This window comes from Bactrocera dorsalis, chromosome 5 (assembly GCF_023373825.1).
Source record: "Bactrocera dorsalis isolate Fly_Bdor chromosome 5, ASM2337382v1, whole genome shotgun sequence".
Taxonomy (NCBI): Eukaryota; Metazoa; Arthropoda; class Insecta; order Diptera; family Tephritidae; genus Bactrocera; species Bactrocera dorsalis.
The window spans coordinates 47,109,181-47,132,347 of record NC_064307.1 but is presented as its reverse complement, the minus strand read 5'-3'; the positions used below and the strand labels follow the sequence as shown (position 1 = coordinate 47,132,347).

The following is a 23,167-nucleotide window of genomic DNA, read 5'->3' as shown; positions in this document are numbered from 1 at the left end:
AGTCTAGGTTACATGGCATATAGCGACTCAGAATTGAGCGGCGCGGTATTCTTGGGTCATATTTGGATTGTTTATAATCGAATTAGTTTGTAGTAAACAATTGGATAGTATTATTACCCATGTATGAGAAGAAAATCAATAATATTGTTCAAGTTTAAAAATATGTATAAACAGATATAGCTTCTTTGAAGTGTTAATTCCATGAATTAACCCACGAGTTTATGAGTCAAATTGACCAACAAATGTAGACACACGTTATGCTTCATGGAGCGTTTGTTTAATGCATTTAGTCGGTGTTCCCAGCTTCGAAAAGGGATGTTATTATTGCTATGGCTTTTCTACTCAAAGAATGTTCCTCTTGTCTCGCTTCTAGTTATCGAATGTCTTAGAAACTTCAAGTTGTTAATTTATATCTGTTAACTCCAGTCTTTCCGAAGAATAAATTTATGTTGATTATTTATCAGCAAGGACAAAAAATAGTATCAGGCTAATAACTCGAGGAACTTTAGAGGAATTTATGAAAAGTTTCAAGCCAAAGGAAAAAAATAATTTTCATTTGAGAAAATGTCTCTTAACCAGTTACTCGAAATTTTGTACTCTATCATTATTGGATTGTACTGTATTAAACATATGGAAATAGTTACTTGTCACTAAGTGAGGATAGAGTTTTGTGTAGAAGGTCACGCAAGTGAGGAAAGTTCTCTGATTTCAATTCACTTGGGAGTGGCCAGAGAAGATTCTTTTACAAATGGCTCAAGCAGCTCACGACTTCCGGTCTTAGACCAAGTATCCTCTGGGTAGCCAAAGAATATCCGTTTAAAGGCAAGCTAAAGTGAAAGGGCTATCCATACCTCCCGCCACGTGAAAAACGCCCCAATGAAAAGGATAACTCGGCCACAATCGCTAAAGCAGTGTCCATAGATTTTTTAACACGTACATCGCTTTTATTTAGGTATACCATGTCGGGTTTCTGAAGACTAAAACCTTCCGGTGTAGACCGGTGTTTATACTATATAAAAAAGAGGTAAGTATTTTTGACAAAGTTTAATATCGTAGCATATTTTAATCGTTGAGGGAACATAGATTCATGATATTTTTTAACAAAATCAAAGGGAAAGGACCTTGGAATTTATGGTCATCTTCTCCCAAAGGTACATATATGGGTACTATATCTGAGACCAAACTACTTGTGAGCGATTACAAACTGCTCAGACATCTCAATATCCCACAAATTTAAGTAATTTTGTCTAATTAGGTTTTCAAACTGCTTATTTGGATGAGGTATACATTTGTTGAATGGATATCGAATTGTTGAAACAAGCTTTTGTTTCAGAGCACTAGGTCTAAGTCTTTAAAATTACGAACCAATTTGTAATGTAAGGGTAGTCTATGTTGAAATATTAGTTTTTTTTACTGAGAAATACTAAAATCTAATACTAAACAAATTTCAACTCGATATGCATACCCAGATGTCTTATATAATGTGACAAAAAAGTACCTAGAAATTGTAAATTAAATGCAAAATAAATATTTAATTACACTGGTCAACACAAAATTTGACGTTAACTTTAAAGCAGCAAATTTCCATGTCGTAATTAGACGAAAAAAGATATATGCCATGAAAAAGTTTGCTTTTTTGTTTAGGAAACCTCCTTAACGATCGTATAATTATATACTTAATACTATAACTTTTTAAAAGCAAACCTTTTACGAAAAAAATGTATTTTCTTATCGTTTTTGTTCATAATTAATCAGGAAATCATAAAATAAACTTTAGGACAAAGAACGAAAATTTTTTGTAGAGAACATTCATTAAAATTTATTTTGTCGGCTTCAAAGTAACCGCTACCAAATGTATTACACTTATTCCAACGATTTTTCCTGTCTTCGAATAAAGTTTGCAAAATAGGGAATATAAATAAATCTACAATTTTTGCAATGCAATTATAATATATTACCCTCGTCAAACAAATATTTATGAACAAATAGATATGAAAAAAACTATTTATAATATTTTTCAACCAAAAATATGAGCAAAATAAAAATAAAAGTTTCAAATAATAAATGTTTACATCTTTATATCGAAAATTTATATGTACCTATGTATATACTTATATATTATACAAAATATCTATTTATTATATGAACATATAATACGCTCGAAAACGCTTGACAAATATACATTAGGGTGAGTCAAATGAAATGAATGATTTTTTTTTGCTTCGTACTCTGATATATTAATTTATAGACACCTCTAAGCAAGGCTCTCCTGGTTTGAGCTCTTAATTATATAAGTATATAACCCAACGTTTATCCTTTTCCCACCAAACTGACGCGAGAAGCACATCCGAGGCAGCTAAGAATATAACACCAAGCTTTTCTCTACGACTAGTAAGTGTAGATCGATTACTAAGTTTTAAACGGCATGTATATGGAGGAAGCTCCAGCTAGAATCCCATCGAATATTCCTAAGGCGAAAAGTAAAAATTGTTTCTGAACCGACTCTAACTTGTCATAATGGATTTAGTAACTAGGGTTCCTTACTGCAGAGCCATATGCCTATATAGGTCTAACTAAAGTTGTAAAAAGTGTTTTAATAACATACGGATCGCTAAATTTGTTAGACCAACGTTTAACAAAATTGAAATTAGCTTTTGCTTTAAAGACTATGGTATCAATATGAAGACTAAAATTATGCTTAGGGTCTATAGTAACTACCAAAACAACAAAGATACAAACTTGCTCTTGTAAATAGTATTTTTTTACATATTGATTTCCCAGATCTACGATCTAATTGAAACTCGTTTTCTATCATAAAGGTAAGTAGATACCCATTGAAGAGATTGTGGTTGAAAGCCCAGAACATCGAGTTTATGTACGAGAGTCGAAAGATTTACGTTATCGAAAGCTTTGCTAGAGTCAGTGTATATAACATCCCTATGCTTGTGTTTCCTAAAACCCAATAATACATTGTTTACATGCAATTTTGTTACAGTGGATTTTCCTTTACGAAATCCATGCTGAGAAGAAAAAATTATAGGAGACATAGAAAATGTTATATGGTCTGCAATGAAAGTTTCAAAAAGTTTTAGTATAACTGATAGCTTTGCAATAACCATAAAGGCTAGCCAGTGAAAAACGCTACTCCCTTCCTTCCTTTTCCTTCCTTATCAGCAAAATGTGTGAACAGTCAAAAACGTGGTAAAAACGCAGAAATCAGCCATCTTTGCTTTGTTTTCATTTGAACAATGTTGCCATTGCCGAATACGCATATATAGTTTTGAGCATATCTTTGTTTTCAATTACAATTTTTTACAATATAAAATATCAAAACTGAACTAAACTATTAAAAATAGTTTATATATTTATAAATAATAGCATTCGACTCTGATTTTAAGTTATTTAAACAAAATTTCAAACATATTGAACAGATTGAATTATAAAAGTTGATAATTACTGCAGTATATCGATATTGGCAACCCTGCGTTGTGAGAGAGCAATCAGCTGCCACGTTTGCGACGGCAAAAATCCAAATGTCGCGGATTCTCACGTCATCGTCACGTCAGAGAGAAGGGAGTAGCTTTTTTCACTGTTCAGTTACATTGCGCGCCCATAAGATAGGTCCCACGATTCTGCGTTGTTCACTGTCTAGCCTATAATAAAGTTTTCAACGTATGACCTTAATCCATTTTTATGCAAAGGGATTATCAATGACTGTATTAAAGGAAATATACCTTGTTTAAGAGAGGAATTAAAAATTCTTGTCAAAGGCCAGAATATGTATTTGGCACTGCCTTTCAGGAAGCATGAGGGTATCATATCTAGACCATAATTAAAATATGTTTTATCTTGTTTAAATTCAGTAAGCCGTCTTATTCAGAAATAATTGGAGGGTTAATTGAAGAATTGGACAGAGTACGTGCTGATAGAAAAACATTAGAGAACAGAATTAGAAGGGTAGATTGACTTAAAAAATTCTGCAAACGTATTGGAAATAATGCGATTGTCACATAACATGACAGATTTGTACGAATATATCTGTCCATATGCGGACAAAAATTTGGAAATTGTGCGTATTGAGTTAAAGAAATCATAAAACAATTTTGGATTACGTACAATATTACTTTAAAAATAATTTAAGTAAATTTTATAACTTTTTTGTTTAGATTCGAATACTGTCGTCGCAGTGCAGAATATTTAGAATAGTCGACAAGTGAGACAGTTCTTTTAAAATGTTTAAAAGCTCGAGTTTTTGGTTTTTTTTTTATTTATACAACTCTTTCGAGAACCATGGGAAGGTCTTCCACCAAACGATTTGCTTTCGGTACCTTGTTATCAGATAGAAAAATTCGCTTCCAACTACTTGAAAACAGATTTCCTTTTATAGATTTTGTAGGAAATTGTACGATCTTCAGAAAAGATCTACGAGGTTTTTTCTTAAACCCAATCATTCAAAAGATATTAATTCGGTTTTTTACCTATCCTAATGTACATACATACATATGTATGTATGTATTATATTCCAACTTATATTATAAGAGTCTTTGAAATTCAGCTGTCAGCAGGCTTTCAAATTTTCCATAGATGAATTCACTAGATCTTGCTTATCCCATTTTCGTTCCATTCATATCAATAAAGACGGCAATATAATACGAGGTTTGACAATTAAGTAATGAGACTGATTTTATTGCCGTGCTTATAGTAAACCTGTGACCTTGAAATTCCCTTTATCTTTTTCCGGCATCCTTCGCCTCTCCATTGATATATGTATGTATGTACCATCGCTCTAGCTTGTTTAGTTCGCCTGCTGCGTCAAGTTGAGTAGACGTGTGTTTGTAGTGCTCGTCACGAAAACGGAAAAACGAAATGAAAAGCAACGTGTCGCGATAAAATTTTGCGCCAGATTGGACGAAACAGCTTCGGAAACATACGCTAAAATTGTAAGAATGTATGGTGATAGTCCAATACGTCCCGGAAACCAAACGCCAAAGCTCACAATGGTTGTCTCCGCGCTCCCCCTGCCCGAAAAAAGCTCGCATGAGCAAGTCGAAGGTGAAAACGATGATTATTGCCTTTCTTGATAGCCACAAAGAATTTGTTCCACCGGCGAAGACTGTGACTACTATTGCCAAGTACTCGAAAGATTGCGAAAACGAGTCAACAGGGCGCGCCCAGACATCGCTCGTAACTGGATGCTTTATCACGACAACGCGCCGTGCCAAATTGCCCTCAGCGTGTCCCAGTATTTGGCCTCTAAGGGGATCGCCGTGTTGCAACAGCCGCCTTATTCGCCCGACATGTCACTCTGTGACTTTCTTTTGTTTCCTAAAACAGAATCGGTGGTCAAAGGAACCCATTTTGAGTCGATAACGGACATCCAGGCGGCCGTGACGAGGGTACTCGCGGAAATCCCAGTCGAAGCGTGAAATGTTACGAAGCATGGAAAACGCGCTGGAATCGCTGTATAGCTGCCCAAGGGGACTACTTTGAAGGGGATGGCAGAATTGTAGAATAATTTTCAAATATACGGTTTTTATGGAATCAGTCTCATTACTTAATTGTCATACCTCGTATTCGCAAATGATGAGCGATCTCTAGCCAATATAGCGCGATCGCAAGCGATAATTGGCAATGCGCGGAATGGGCAGCGTCTGGTTTCTGCTGTCGGCTGCCGCTCGCAGCTGCTTCCAATTCCACCGAACGGAAAGCGCCCACACATTAGCTGTCAGCCGCAGCCGTTGTAGGCTGTTGAATATGCATAAATAGTATACGTGTATATGGATGAATATGTGTGTCAGATGATCGGTATGTATAATATATGCACTCGTATATTATATAGAAAATATATCTCTCTATTTATCGCCTACATGCATACATATGTAAGAATCGCATATATTGTGTATATAGTATGTACATTTAAGTATGTAAATACCATAATATGCAAAAAATGATTATTTACTTTTACTCATCCACACACAGCGACGCCGATCATTGGACGGCATTACTCATTGTGCTTATTTCTGATAAGCTTGAAGAATTCTACGATATAATGACGTTAAATCTGGGCAATAAATAAACATTGCGAAACAAATATTTGTAAATTAATAGTCATATTTGGCATATCAGCATCTATCACTTAAATATTGGGTAGTCGAAAAAGTCTTTTCGTGTTTCCAATCAAATTTGAACTTATATTTTTATATTTATAATAATAAATAAATAAACCAATATGTACAATTTTAGTCTACCACTTTTTGCCATTTTTGCGCTAGAGACATTATTCCATCAGTGTAAATCGAAATTTCCAGAACGGAAGCGAGCGAACTATTGTTGTGCTACACGAAGTGATAGGTACAGCACCGTCTCCGTATCACAAATTTCATTGGTAGCTTGCGCGGCATTCTTCCCATCCCAGTCTTAAATTGGCCCACTCCCTTGTTGAGTTCCGAAAGTTCTATAGTCGACAAGAGAGGATGTTTTCAGTGGACAGGAGCTCTCCAGTATAACTCACTGGAAGTGTGCTAGAAAAAATGTCCCTGTAAATCTATATTTTTCAAATTTAGTCATAATTTCAATTATATAATCATATTGTAATGCCATTTCTATTTGCCAAAATATGTTTTAGACTATACCACAGCCCGCAACATTAATGATAACATTAAATTACTTATAACTTACATATACATATATACATATGTATTTATATACATACATATATGAACAAAATTCAGACCATGTACCATGTGATGGCTGCATAGCAGAAGGATCGTTTAGTATTTCTTTTATTGTTTCTTCAATTCTCATACACTTTAGATTTAATTTCATATAAATAGTTTAAATTTGATAGCGAATGTTAAACTGTTTTGTGAGAGGGCAAAACATTCCCTCCTCAGGGTTGTGCGCTGGTTTTGGGACCTCCACGTTAAAACTTTATCAATGAAAAGGAAACAACAGCTTCGGATAAGATACACCCTTTTAATAACGACTCCTGAAGAAGTGTTTGGGATTATGATTTAAGGGCATTAATGTCCGGAAAATTAATTGGAAAGGACGCTGGCATCACCGCCGTCCAAAAAGTGTCACGGTGGAAAGTGTAAACGAGCGCAAATACAAATGAAAGCGAAGTTCTTCAACATATCGCTGATTTACGCCCGCGACCTGATGGAAGAGACGGATGATGTGAACAAAAATATCTTCTATGAGCGCTTGGAGCGCACCTATGATATCTCCCACCGCCACGATGTCGAAATCGTGCTTTGCTACTTTATCGCCAGGGTGGACCAAAAAGATATCTTTGGCAAAACTGTTAGTAAATTCAGACTCCATGATGAAACATCCCCAAACGGATTGAAACTGATCGACTCCGCCGGGCCCAAAATATGTACATACTATATCTGTAATATTAGCTTCCAGCATAGGAAAATTCATCAAACTAGCTGACTGCCACCAACCAGATCGATTATGTAGCAGAACCGCTGAAATGATCGTACTTTGTATTTCAATTGATTCGTCGAATGTCTGTTGCTAGTATTCTTCACAGTAGGTCAGATCTTTGACTCTTGCCGCAATATCTGAAAAAGTGGAATGCTTTGCTAGGACGTAGCCATATTATGATTCATAAAGGGCGTATCTCTAAATTAAGATCTTGATCAGACGACTGCGGCGAAGCACTAGTCGCTTGCAAGCGTTCTAGGACTTCGTTCCACGTAATTGTCATTATTACCGATTCTAACTTATTCATCGTTGATCCACGTTATTGAAAATGTCTTCCAATACTTGCTTAATAGTGATACATATGTAAAAGTGCCTTCGTAGCATCAGCCCGGGCTGACCACCGAGTGTCCGATAACCGTTTCAAAATTGGAATTTTTGAAGCAGAATCTTTAAGTGCGTTCGTAAGACGAACGAGGTTTTCAATGAAATCGAAGAAAAGTAATGCTTCTGTACAGCAGTCTGCACCGCACTTAGCTACCAAATTTAATGAATGTGCAAGAGAGGGAATGTATTCTGCATATTTATTTATTTTCTTAATTCGGGCTTGTAAGCCGATGTATTTCCCACTCATGTTGCTGACATTATAATAGCTTTGCCCACGACAATCTTTGATATTAATGCTAGTCTCACTCAAGAAATCTAGTAAACTTTGAGCAAGTTGTTCAGCAGTCCAGATGGCAGAACATAACTTGAGACTCTGAAACACCTTGCTTTTAAGGCTGGACTGAACTGAAAAATGTTTTTATTTGCTTTTTCGATAGCTTTTATTTCCATAGCTTTTTTTTCCTAAAAAAAAATACAATTTTTTTTTCAAAATTACGCCATTTTGTTAATTTTTGATATTTTTCAAAGATCGTAGATCAATGTATAGAAAATATCTTTAAGTTTAATAAACATTTCACATTTTTTTGTTTTAGCTACACATTCGGCCGGAATAATGCCAGCAGTTGGGGCACTTTTTTTTGGCACCTCCGAAGACCCATAACTCCGTTATTTTTCAACATTTTTGTAAAAAAAAAATCTTAAAATATAGTTGAAAATATACCTTATTATAAATATTCAATAGCGTACTTTCTCTTAAAAAAATTCACAAAAATCGCCTAATTTTTCATGCGTCACACTGATATAGCCCCTTAAGAGCCAACAAATTTTTAAATCCAACAAAAAATGTTCAAGACACCAGATTACGAATATTTGGACCCCAGTACTTATAGTTGACTTTTTACCGAAAATATCGGTCATGTGTCAGGTTTTGAATTGAAAATTTGAGAGAACCATTTCTCGAAATAATATGCCTATGGGTTAAACATGGGATGAATCGGATTAATACTTCCCTTAGTCTTCACATAGTATACCTAATATTAGGTTGTCAAATATCTTCCTTCCGCCTTTTTGTCTTTTGAATTTCGCCGCTATGTATAAGGCGCTACAAAGCTCGTATTTGGTTGGTACTCTGTCACTTCGAACTGCGGAGGAATGGGTTCGACGATTCAGAGCGGGTGAAAACGACACCATGGATAAGCCAGCCGGCGGAAGACCTGTGACGACGAATACCGATCAAATCATGGAAAACATCGAGTTAGACCGGCATGTGGCATATCGTGACAACGCCCAAAAGATGGGAGTTAGTCACCAAACCGTTTTAAACCTTCTGCAGAAGGCTGGATATACAAAAAAGCTTGATGTTTGGGTGCCGCATGATTTGCCGCAAAAAAACCTTCTGGACTGAATCAACGCCTCCGATATGCTGCTGAAACGGAACGAACTCGACCCATTTTTGAAGCGGATGGTGACTGGCGACGAAAAATGGATCACATACGACAATATCGAGCGAAAACGGTCGTGGACGAATGCGGGTGAATCGTCTCGAACTGTGGTAAAGCCGGGATTGACGGCCAGGAAGGTTTTGCTGTGTGTTTGGTGGGATTGGAAGGGAATCATCCACTATGAGCTGCTCCCATTTGGCCAGAATTTCACTTAATTCTACCATCTACTGCGAACAACTGGACCGCTTGAAGCAGGCAATCGACCAAAAGCGTCCAGAATTAGCCAAAAGGAAGGGTGTAGTGTTCCACTAGGACAACGCCAGACCACACACGTCAGAAGCTACGGGAGCTAGGATGGCATATCGCAACCACCATATAGCTCGGACATAGCGTCAAGTGATTACCACCTGTTTCTGTCCATGACGAACGCCCTTGTTGATGTAAAGTTGAACTCAAAAGAGGCTTGTGAAAAGTGGCTGTCCGAGTTCTTCGCAAATAAGGAGGGGGGTTTCTACGAGGGGGTATTATGAAGTTGCCGCCTAGAAAGAAACAGATTATTGAACGAAACGGCGCATATTTGAACTAAATCCGATCACTGTAACACTTTTTATAGAGCATTGAATAAAGAGGAAACAAGCGGAAGGGAGATATTTGACAACCATATTTGTGATTAAAATGAATAAAATCGGGGAAAAATCGTCTTAGCCCCAAAAAATAACAGGCCTTTTCCGTATTAAGAAGCCTAGAAAGAACTAGTGAAACGTTTTCTCCCGGATCACGTTTTTAGACATAAAAAATGCATATGTGAAGGGTATTATAGCTTCGGTGCAGCCAAATTTAACATTGCTTTTAGACCATATAAGCTGACACAGTCCATTTTTTAAGAATTATAAACAACCGTTAGTTGAACGAAAAAGCTGTGAAGCTCTCTGCCTAACAAGTTTTTAAAGTGGAGAAGTTACATAATGGGCTATGTACGAGTAAAAAAGCTTTCATGATGGTGAAAGCACGTTTTGAATGAATTAATTACTTCTGCCCAATATATCACACTTTTTATGAAAATATTTCACTTTCCTTTTAAGCAATAAATGAATTATTTTTCGTAATCATTTCGCAATGCTTCACCCACATAATTATGCAGATACAGATGTATGTAAGTATGTAGTATGTACAACAATTTCACCCAGAGTTATGCGACGAGCTCAATGGGTACCTACAGATGGACATACATATGTACATATAAGTATATATTATATAAGTATATGTTTGTATGTATATGCGCCTAAGTTGTACCGTTTACGGCTTGTTAATTAATTATCATCACGCTTCGGTTTACAATTCAAACAAATTTATATATTTCTGTGCGTGTGTGTGTGTGTGTGCGGGCATTCGCGACTTGTCAATTGAAATTGCATTGAGCAATATATGAATGAAATGAGATTTTATTAAGGAAAATTCGTCACACTCGCATAACGCAAATTGCTATGCCAATCAAGTGGCTTATTAATGTGTTGAAAATAAAAAAAGGAAAAAAAATCCAAAAAGTTGCAAAGCGATTGGAGCCACCGATTTGGCATGGCACGTCTTGTTTTGGCTTAGCGAATGTGCATATATGTGTGTGTGTGTGTTGGTGAGTTCCAGCCGTACAAGGTGTGCCGGTAAAAGCAAAACCACATACACATTTTTAACTTGAACAGCAAAGAGAACAACAACTAGCGTCTTGAAGTGTCCACATTTTTGTGTCGTCACAGTCTGCAAAGCAAATAATCAATTGAATTCAATTACACACTCGCTCAATTACTCATGCACACATACATACATACATATGTATGTACATATACACACACACTTGCACATATTTACACCCAAGAGTAAGCAGTTGCTCAGGTCAAACACGCTATCACCTCTTTGGACTCACTTCCTGCGCATTGAACTCAACATCGAGCAACACCAATCGCTCTGCCGCCACTGTATTGCTCAGAAGCATGCAAATGCAAATGCGAAATCACGCAAAAAACAACAAACAAACCATCGGCAAAAGAAAACGTAAAACGTGATGTGGGCTGTGTTAACCCGCGCTTAGCTTTGGTCCGGCTGCGCTGCTTGGGCTGGAGTTCGTTCACTTGAACGCCTCGGCGATGCCCACGTACTCCGTTGTTGCTTTGTTTTGTTAGTATTTATTGTTGTTGTTGTAACAAGATGAAATATGTAATGAAGTGTTCATCGTTCGCCAAAATCAAAACGATCGAAATGGCGATTTTAATAATAATTATAAATGTCATTTGCCAGCAATGTGCGGCATAATTAACAAATGTAATTTGGCGATTTAGAAGCGAAACTCGAACTTCATACAGCTTTAAGTTGGGATTTCCTCAATTAAATAGGTGTTTTATGAAGCGTGGTTTGAAGTTTGTTGAGATTGCGAAAAATCTGAGTTGTATCTAAGACTCCTCTCACCTCACGATCATTTCTTTTGAATTCGTAAGCAAAATGTGGAACCGATAATACATATAAAATCAATCTTATGACTTTTAACAATATCGGTAACCCATTATCTGCAGTTATTAGTCGCGGATGGGGTAATTTGTAAGGGCACCTACATATTTTCCTCACCAAGCCACAATATTTACACTTAATTAATGTTTGGGTGCTCGACGAAGCATTAAACCGCCGATATTTTCGACCAGCTTTACGCACGGACGTCACCTAGGGGTAAAGAGTCACTCGCAATAGAAAATTGTTGAACATTTCTTTATTGGATCTGCTTTTTGTTTTAAAAGCCTAAAAATCTTAAATCTATTTAAAAACTAGACAGTCTCAAGCAAGTGATTGAGCTGTTTTGTTGATACGTTGTTCTTTAGTACGAAGGCATATATCTTCTCTTTAGGCGTGTTTGATAGCAGGAATGTATCTAAGCATTAGCCAATGCGCTTGGGTGATCTCGGAGTTTAGATATATACAGTGTGGCTCAAAACAACTCCTCCTATCAGAAGATGCTATAAATTTTGCAATTGACCTCTAATATCAGTTCTGTTTTGACATTTGTATAGTAAACACATGCGAAATACACGTAAATAAACAATGGTACGCTACACTGCGTGCCACAACCGATATGCTGAAGGATGCATTTTCCGGGCGCCTAATCTTCCGTTTTGGCGATTTGCACTAGCCAGCAAGATCGCCTGATTTGACCGCTCCAGATTTCTTTTTGTGGGGCTTTTGGAACTCGCGAGTTTATGTCAACAAGCCTCAGACTCTTGCAGCTCTTAAGGACAATATCCGTCAAGAATGTGAGGACCTATCGCCGGAAGTTCTGGCCAAAGTGATGGAAAATGCCATAAAAAGGGCTCAAATGACAATCAACTGTGGCGGCGGCCATTTACGTGATATCATATTCTCGATTTGATGTAAAAAAATTTAAAAGACCAAATAAAAATAATCCACAAGCAGAATCAAAGTTTTTCATTTTTTTTTAAAAACATCGGAAGGTTATTTTTGCGCAACCTATTATTTCATTCTGCTGTTCTTTCCTTCCCATAGGGAATACTTAGATCTTTATGGATATTTTCATTATGCATGTACTATGGCGAACAAGTGATTGTTCTAAGCATTTTCGATTGGAACCTTTGTATTATATCAATATTAGTTGCACAAAACCACTATCTTGTTGCAGCCAAGATTCGCACCCGCCTCCGTACAACAAAAACACACGTCAACAAACACAAGGAAGGTTCGACTGCAAGGCTGCAATCACAACATATAGCCGAACGATTTTCTAATCGGCTTGCCCTCCTGAGCACTCCTCAACAACTCAGTATAAATGAACTGTGGGACAGCATTTCAACATCCTTACGTACAGCTACAACTGAAACCATTGGTTTTCGGAAAATGCAAAAGAACAGCTGGTACGATGAGGAGTGCTACAACATATGCGGGATGGGATAGATACTGAGAGTTGAATAGGAAACGTATTTGCAGACAAAAAAGAGACAGGCCGAAATGCGGCTGACTGACAGGGGTAATGCTCGAAAATTCTACGAAAAAATACGGCGACCAACCGAAGGTTTCTAGACCGGAGCATTCTCTTATAGGACCCCCAGAGGTGATCAAGTGACTGATGCCCAAAACATACAAAATAACGCCAGGAGAAGGCGAACCCGATTCCCCAATGGATGACAATGGAGCAGACGTCATTGCATTGCCCGACCAGGAAGAAGTTCGAATAGCAATTACCAGTCTGAAGAACGGCAAAGTGGCGGGGCCGACGGATTACTGGCCGAACTGATACTGAAGAACTGATAATGAAGCATCAGTTTTTTTGTAGAATATGGTCGGACGAAAGCATGCCCAACGATTGGAATTTAAGTGTGCTCTGCCCAATCCACAAAAAGGGAGACCTCACAATCTGCGCCAACTACCGTGGGATAAGCCTCCTCAACATCGTATATAAGGTTCTATCGAGCGTATTGCGCGAAAGATTAAATCCCCCCGTCAACAAACTGATTGGACCTTATCAGAGTGGCAACAACAAAAGATCCGTCAAGATCGAGAAGGACCTCTCCGAGCCGTTCGATACCAAACGAGGCTTCAGACAAGGCGACTCTCTTTCGCGCGACTTCTTCAACCTTTTTCTGGAAAAAATAATTCGAGTTGCAGAACTAAACCGAGAGGGTAAAATCTTCAATAAGAGTGTGCAGCTGTATTGCTATCATTAGCCTCAAAAACCGCGCCGTTAGGTTTGCTTTCTCCACACTGAATAAGGTCATAACTTCGAAGTTGTAGATAATTACTTACGTCTATCTTCGAACGCAGAACAGCCAACAGATACTACTTCGGACAAAGTATGCAATTGAGAAGTAAAATCCTCTATTGACGAATAAACATAAATTCTACAAGTCCATCATCATCCCCATCCTACTATACGGTGCAGGGGCATAAGCGGTGACAACATCTGATGAGCGGCGTTACAAATTTTCGAGAGAAGGCTTCTGTGGAAGATTTATGATTTTGTCCGTATTGGCAACGGCAACATGAACATTGACATAGTCCAGCGAATTAAGAGACAGCGGCTACGCTGGCTAAGTCATGTTGTCCGAATGGATGAAAACACTCCAACTCAGAGAGTATTCGACGCAATACACACAGAGGGAAGCAGAGGAAGAGAAAAGCCTCTACTCCGTTGAAAAGACCAGATAGAGAAGGATGTGGATGCACTTGAATTCTCCAATTGGCGCCAAATACCGAAAATGAAGCATTAGTGGGACAGTAATCTCTTTATTTGATTCATTTCGACCCGACAATAACTTCTTCTAGTTTGGGAACGAAAATAATTTGCACAGTTCATTGGCGGTCCGCCAATACAAGATCATGAACTTCTGTCTGACACTCGAGATATTCAAGCGCTCTTTGAATTCAATACGCGACTTCGCTTCTAAAACCTATAATCGAATTACAGAAGGCGGAAGAAGTTATAAAAGAGAATATTGGGCTCCACGAATATATGTATGTATATACATATATTTATATATTTACATACATACATACATGTATGTAATGTGTAATGTAACAGTACTTAGTATAAGTATACATATTTACGTGACGCATTATAGTTTCTGTTACTAACGCACTTTCCTAAGATAATTCTAAATATCATCATCACGATGTCGTCGTCGTTGTTGCTGAGGTGACATTCAAAGATCGATTTCACACACGATATTTACATAAATGTTCTTGTTTTTCTTTCTTTAGATATACTTATGTACAAGTACAGCTGAATATATCTACTGATGAATGTATGTATGTTTGACCACATTTGTTGTTGCGTTTGTCTTCAATTACGCCATTGAACGCATTTGGTGGCCGATACGGAAATAGGAAAGCCACAGCAGCGACAACAATAACACGCACAACAACAACCCAATGAGAAGTATAAGTATATACTGATTTGTGGGAGATTTTCTTTTTGCGGTTTTCAGTATTTTCCTTTCGGTACTTGATGGGCAGCAGACAGCCGGTGGGGGAAGCTTGAAGATTGAGCATAAAGGGTAGACGGCGTTGGGTTGAGCACAAAGAGAGCGCATGTGGGAAATGAGAGATCTTCCTGGCGCGAAGAGCACGTGAGCGTGTTGAGAGTCGATTTTTTTGCGAAATAATTATGTTTGAAGGGCGAGCGTTGTGGTTCAACATGCAATACGGAAGTGCGCTCGTGCGCCCATTCTAATATTACCACATTCGATTCACATTCTGCAACGCCCATTCCCATTAAGCCAACGGCACATTCCTGTCGCGCAATTAGACAATGACCTTTGTGGAATTTATGTGAGTCACTGGCTCAAACGGCGAAAAGTGGAAGTGTGGAAAGAAATGTAAAGTGTTTTGTTTTTTATGCCATACTTTATCGATTTATTATTTTTTGTTGGGTGTTGGCCCCATTTTGTTTTCGCATTGATTTTTATGCTCGCCTAATTGCTTAATTTGTGCGGTTAAAGGTTCAATTTCTTTAAAGATTTCGCATCGACAGATAATTCATACTTCTTGTCTTCTGTGTTTTATGGCTAATCGAAATGAAATCTTATCTTTTAGTCTTTGTGCGATAAGTACAATTCTTATCGATATAATAAAAACGTGTGCTAGTGATATCTTCGCCATCAGATCCGTTATTGCTACGATTTCTTATTAATCATTGAACTTTAAAAATATTTCGTCTGTTTATTTATTTTTTTTATTCTTCGCAGATAGGATACTCACTTTGATGGTCTTTGGCGTATGACTACTCCAAAAAGTCCACTGATTCTCTTTCTTTAAGATCTCCAATATCACTGGTGAAGAATGGATGTTGATTATGAGACGGTCCGAAATTTGTAAACCAGTCTTCCAAGCGTATAGAAGTAGAGACACTATCCTTAGAGAAATACTTTTTTAATAATTCATGAACTTCACTGTATTTTGTAAACAGTATCGAGGGAACTAAAAGAGACTATCGCAGATCCACCCTTAGGTTTCCTACATACATACATATGTACATATATTACAATATTTATCTTCTTCTTCTTTATTGGCGCAGACACCGGTTATAGTTGAGTTCACAACAGTGCGCTAGTCGCTTTTCCTTTTTCCACTTTGACGTCAATTGTAAATTCAAAGTGTAGCCAGGTGCTTCTCCACCTGGTCTTTCCGATGGAGTGACGGTCTTCTTCCTCTGCTTCCCCCGGCGTGTAATGAGTCGAATACTCTCAAATTTGAATTGTTCTCATCCATTTTAACGACATGACTTAGCCAGCGACTAGCGCCGCTATCTCTTAATTCGCTTAACTATGTCAATGTCGTCGTATATCTCATAAAGCTCATCGTTTTGCCATTACCAATGCGCAAAGGACCATACATTTTCCGCAAACCTTTCTTTTGAAAACTAGTAGTACCGACTCACCATGATGTCATTTTCCATGCCTCTGCACCATATAGCAGGACGGGAATGATGAATGCCTTGTAGAGTTTGGTAGCACCTGTTGGCAAAAGTTATTCTGTGTTGGATGTGTAAGCTGATATTGTTGTTCCTGGTTCCAAGATAGGTAAAATTATCTATGATTTCGAAATGATGACTGTCAACACTGACGTAAGAACCAAGTCGTGAATATGAAAATTGTTTGTTTACTAACGGGAGATCTTCCGTCTTGTCCTCGTTCACTGTCAGACCCATTTGCTTCGCTTCTTTGTCAAACCTGGACAAAGAAAGTTGTTATGGCCAGTAATATCGATACTAAATTCAGACATAAAGGCAGTTCCTTTTCGTGCTGTCGAAAGCAGATTTAAAAACGCCCAAGAGGTAGTGTGTGTTGACCCTTTTTTCACGCGTCTTCAATTATTGTTTTTCCGGTCCTGATGCCACACCGATGAAGGTCCAATCAGTTGTTTTTACTTTAATCTTCCTTCCTTTGGGCTTTAATCTTTCACACAATACGCTCGATGTTGAGGAGGCTTATCCCACGGTGGTTGCCGCAGATTGTGGTATCTCCCTTTTTGTGGATTGGGCAGAGCACACTTAACTTCCAATCGTCTGGTATGCTTTCGTCCGACCATATTCAACAAAGAAGCTGATGCATTCACCTTATCAGTTCTTCGCCGGCCAGCAATCTACCGGTCCCCGCTGCTTTGTTGTTCTTTAGACCGGTCGGGCAATGGAAAGTCTACTTCATTTCATCGTTTGGGAAGTCGGGTTCACCATCTCCTAGTGTTAAGCTTTTCTGCAATTCAACAGGCCGGAGAAGTGTTCCAATCTCTGGCGGTTCTACAAGTGTATTGGTCTGGTCTTGAAATCTTTTGTTGGTCGCCGCATCGTTTCGTAGAATTTTCGAGCATCCCCCGTTTCGCCCAGCTTGTCAAGCACTACGTATTCACACACTGATCTCTCGATTTGGATTCAATCACTAACCTGCAACTACTCCAAGCAGAATTTTTTAAATTTATAAGTGCCCTGAGGCTGAACAAAGTATTGTAAGGCGAGAGAACACAATAGATCATAGGTCACAGCATACTTTTATTTTTACATCATATATTCCAACCTAACCTTACTTTTTAAAACGAAATTAGTAGAAAAATTCATAGAACAGACACTACATAAATAATCTACATACGTGTGTAGTTACATACTCATTTACATATACGGATGTAATTTAAAACAAAGAATACATTTCTTAAATACCAGCGATCAACGATAAACAAAATTCCAATAAATATTTTAGTAATTTCAGACATACGCACATGCGTACATACACATATTTACTAAACATTTCATACATATGTATGTGCTCGCCCAAACAACAAATTTGAATATTTTGCAAGCAATGAAAGATGATTGTTGCTCTTTGCCGCCTACTAAAATTGATGACTTTATTTATACGGTGCAAATGCTATTAGCTTTTATTCGAGAATAATCTGTGAAAATGTCTGTATGTATGTTTTCAATACAGTTTATGTAGCTTTGTAGTGTCTAAACTAAATTTTGGTAAAAGAGCTGTGAGAGTAAATTCTCGGAAGCATATACTGAGTAGTTGATCATTGTAATGGCATGCAATTGACTGCTCTAACTCAATCTTAAAAGCGAGAAGGCTTTAGTTATTTTGAAGCGCCGCAACTTTTAATTAAATATCCCGATTTGCTACGATTATAGCACGAAAATGGAGCTGCCAGCTGATTTACTAAGCTTCATTAACTCACGCTCTCTCTCCATCACACTCGCTCTCCTGGCGCGCTTTCTCAGCACGATCGAAAATTGTATAAAATACTGAACAAACACCTCGCGCGCTCACTAAAACGTATTGTTGTCCAACTTGAGCTAACTTAGTTGTTAATATTTTCCCAAATATATGTCTCTCGGTACGTATGAGTGTGAGTGGAGTAAGTATGTTTGTTCACGTAATGGCTAAAATCGCAAACAAATCGCCTATTGTTGTTGGTGTTATGTGATCGTATGATCGTCAGCATGATGAGCGCAAAACAACAATAAGTGCCGTTTGTTGTTGTTTATTTTTACATTTTTCCTTTGTTGTAAATGTGTTTGTATGTGTATTTGTGTGTGTGTGTGGACTTTCGTCGTTAGCCGTTTTTGCCAATTTGCCATTTGACGTTTAAATATTTAGTATCTTCGGCTTTTTCGTGTTGTGCTCTCATCGCCATCCATCGGAACCCACGTTCGAATCTATTTATAAATCTGATGTGTGTAGCTTCGCTACGAGTAATGTGGTCAACATTTCAAATGCTTGCACAAAAACAATTCACTACATCCAAACAAACAAATAATTTTGATGCGAAAACGTCAATTCAGTTGTTCTGTCCGTTTCAATCTCTGACCGACTGACGGAGATGCAGCCTCATACTGGTTCCCACAATTAACAACAGTTGCGCGATCCGTTAGCAGAATGTGTCGACTGTCGGCTGATGGGCAACTAGCGGTTCACTTAGTTTTTGTTGTTTTTAAGAAATATATGACACGAATATGAAAGAGGATCCCAGCACTGCAGTGACCTTGTAATTCTCTCCACATGTTACAATTTCAGTAAGATCTTCATTTTCCTAGCTTCGGTCATTTCGTATATTGTCGGCACAGCTCCAAAATTTACAAGACTACGGTACATATACGAAAAATATTATCCAAACTCAATATAAATAGATTCAATGAAGAAACACTAGACTTCTGCAACAATAAATCTCCAATAGACTCTCGAAGTAATCGCATGTGACTCCAAGTTAAGACTTAAAGGTTAGAGATCTTAGCTTTCATTTTTATTTCGCTCTCTGCAGACATATCCCATTCCTGCCACCTCTATGTATCGTATATTATTGCAAAACTGAAGGCTTACTCTCCTCATTAACACGAAGGGATGTGCTGGATTTGAATTAGCGGAGTGAAATCACAATATTTGTAGTTCTTATATTATCATTTCATAGGGTTAACACTACCAGTGAAAGTGAGAAATGTGATTCTTGAGATTGAGTGTATGTGTGTCTGCAAGAGTATTTGCGTTTACATCTCTGTAGTACATTTGCATTCTAAACTTGCCTCTGACTAAACAGAGAATTTAGGAAACTTAACCTAGACATGATCTTAGAACTTACAAACGGGTCAGTTGACTTCCCTAAACTATTTTTAAAAAAGCGGAACTTGACTTTTAAACCACAAAAAAGTCATGTTTGAACTCAAATTCTATATGAAATCGGGGCCGGAAGGTTATGTCGAAACTTATTCCTATTCCCAAAGTGATATTCATCAGTGTTCTATAACTATCAGTCGAAATTCTTTCACATTTCCAGTTAACATTCCACTGTGCAGCTGTAACGGCACGCAAACTGTGCTCAATTCTACTCTCTGCCCAATACTGTCGCTCTCACAACACGACCTCAATGCTCTATGCGAAGCTCCCTACCAACTTGGCACAAACACGCAAATCAAATATTTAATGTGGAGAAAGTGCACATTACGGTAACAGTGAGAATGAGAGAGAGCATATACACACCAGCACGTTCAGAGTGTGCCTAGGCCTTAGGGGGAGCACATTGGGGACATTGCGCGAGCGGAGCGTGAGTGCTGTTGGCAGAAGCGTGAGTTTTGACATTATTAGCGACTAGCTGGCCATAAGGTAGCAGTTGAGCATCTGCGATGCGAACAGTCTAAAAGTAACAACGAAGCGATTAAGTACGGCGAAAGCAAAAACAAAGATTTAATACATATTTATATTGTTGTTGTCATTTTGTATAAAAGCTAATAGCAGACGGCGCCAAAGCAACAAGGCAAGAAATCGTAAGGAAAACGTGAAGAAAAAAGAAATTCGTGCAAAAAGCTGCAATAAATAATTAAAAAAAAACAACAACAAAAGCAATAAAGGAAGCTAGAAAAAATGCAAAGTTACTAAGTGCACCTTTTGCGACCAATGTGCAGGTGTATGTGTGTTTGCGCTCTTTTTTTAAACTACTCTTTTTTTAAATTTCGTATTTGATCGCTGCGGAGGCGAAGTTTAATTATTTTACTTTTCTTTTTTCGTGTTGTGGAATGTGTGCGCGATAAGCTGGTGCATATGTGTATGTATGTAGGTGTGCGAGTGTGCGTGACGAACACGCGGGTTTCAGCTGTGCGGCCGCATGAGTTACACGCAGCAACAACTGTGAAACCGTGAAACTAATTTACTAAAAAAAATTTAAACAACAATTGCAACAACAGTGGGAAAACTAATTTTCTTAAAACAACAAAAACTAAAAAAATTAAACAGACAGCAACAGCGTAAATCTGCGCATGGTGACGTCATAAGTGTGCTATTTTCCAAAACGCTGCATTGCGGAATTAAATTTTTTGGCAAAAAACTCCCAAAAAAATACCGTGTTTTGCTGAATTTGCGCCGCATTCGCGTGCCACAGCGCCATTAGCCAGCGTTGCAAGTGCTTTTAGGTTAATTTACTGCGTCTGTTTGCGCCACAAGGTGAAGTGCGTACGCTCTACATGACAGAAAATAAAACAACAACAATAAAAAGGCACACAAAAAAGCTGCTTGTTCTGAAAATCGATAATTGTGCACCAGAAATTCCGGTTTGCCCTCATTACACTACAATAAAAAAGTATCACAAATTTGGACTTAATTAATTAAAAAAGTATAAAATTTTAATTAAAAAAGTTTATAAAATAAAAAAAAAATTAAATACTAAATTCAAGTCAAATGAATGTGTGCGTGTGTGCGAATACTCGCGCTGCTGTGAAATTTTTCACAAATTTTCCGCTAAAGTCCAAAAGCTACTAGAAACATCGAAAAAGCATTTCCCACCACCGAAAGCCAGCAGCTGGGACATTTTAGTAGCAACAACAACAAACAGCATTAGCAATAGCCAAAACGCTAGAACGAGAGTGTGGTCAGCAACAGCCTCACCGTCGCGAGAAAAACGAGCGCCACTCGCCACCCCAACAAAGCAAAACAGCTTGTGGACGAGGCTGCAGCGCGGCTGTCGGGCTGGCGTATGTAGTTTGCAGCTCCTCAGCGGGTAGTCTGGCAGTTGTGCATTGAATTAAGCAAAGCTAGTCGCATTTCAGGCGAGCAAAAGCTACATACGATCGAGCTGAGCAGCCGCCGCGCAAAATATATACATATATGTATATGTAGTTGTTGTTGTTTGTTAGTGGTAGTGATTGAAAGCAGCAACCAAGCAGATTAACGCTCGCATTCTTGGTTGTTCATACGCCACCCACAGTAACGCAGCGCCAAAGGCATAAGCAACGCAACAGCTGGGTGAAGGCAGCATGCAACAACAACAAACGGGATTGTCACGAATTTAAAAAAAAAAATTGGTGAAATAAAATTGCGAAATTCCCTACACCGAAGTAAGTAGAGGCGAGGGCAGAAGCCACACAGTGAGCGGCGGAAAATTTGTGGAAAATTTTGTAGTCCGCGAGGGAAGTACACACTGCAAGCTAAATAATTGGGGTACTCACAACCCGTCATAAAGCATCGTAAAATCATAAAATTATAAATTTTTACATCGGTTTCAAATAATTGTTGTTGGATTACATACAAAAATGAGTATACATTTTATATGAAAATATATATATGTACATTACAACCCTTGCAAAATAAATATTTTTTAAAGTTCATCAAATAATATAAACAAAGAACGTTGCCATAAAATTCAAAATTTGCCAAATTAAATTCGCCCAATTTTATAACAATAAACATTTACAAATAATAAGACAAGTTAAAAAAAAACGAAAAACGTTAAATTATACTACTTAACTTTATATCAAGTACATATGTATGTATATTTTCTATAAAAATATAAAATCTATAAAAATATAAAATCAGTTCTTTATAAGTTTAAAGACAAAGCAACTAAATAAAGTGTATTTCACAATAAAATTAAAATAAATTTAATAAAAATAATATAGATTAAATGAATAACATGTAATAAATTTTAAATAAATTAAAAGGGATCACAAACAGAACGATAATAATAATAATTAATATTTATAATAATAAATACATCATTATAACAAAAAACGGTATTTAATACAGTCAAATATAAAATATACTAATTATTTATACTAATTAAATTAAATTAATTAGAAAAAAATTATTTTAACTTAAATGCTCTTTCATAAGAAAACAAAATACATAATACTAACCGACAAATTCGGCATAAGTATTGTTAGAATAAGTAAGAAACGGCTAAGTTCGGGTGTCACAGAACATTTTATACTCTCGCATGATAAAGTGATAATCGAGATTTCATTATCCATCATTTACATATTTTTTTTATTTTGCTGTAAAATTAATTAGATTAGTAGTTCCCATTTTCAATTTAAAAAAAAGGCTGGGTGCAGGTTCCTTCGGCCATTTCTTCTGTAAAATTTAGAGTTTCTGGCGTTTTTTTTTAGT

At 37.4% G+C, this 23,167-nt stretch overlaps 2 protein-coding genes and 1 long non-coding RNA gene across 9 annotated transcripts in view; 2 read left to right on the top strand and 1 right to left on the bottom strand.

Annotated features, from left to right (window-relative positions):
- The window catches only part of LOC105224278 (dual specificity protein phosphatase 15), a 227,321-nt gene that overhangs the window by 112,011 nt on the left and 92,143 nt on the right, over window positions 1-23,167 (bottom strand). The window lies entirely within an intron of this gene.
- Window positions 1-23,167, top strand: part of LOC125778873 (uncharacterized) — a 114,276-nt gene that overhangs the window by 61,368 nt on the left and 29,741 nt on the right. The gene's annotated exons all lie outside the window — the stretch shown is intronic.
- LOC105224277 (BAG domain-containing protein Samui) overlaps window positions 20,401-23,167 on the top strand; it is a 31,463-nt gene continuing 28,696 nt past the window's right edge. For 2 of the 6 annotated variants that reach the window (XM_011202315.4, XM_011202314.4), the window contains exon 1: window positions 20,401-20,553. The gene's annotated coding sequence lies outside the window, so the exon portion shown is untranslated. Of the gene's footprint in view, window positions 20,554-21,457; window positions 22,117-23,167 lie in introns of those variants that run through there. The other 4 variants (XM_049458469.1, XM_029549418.2, XM_049458468.1 and 1 more) reach the window with 4 other exon arrangements.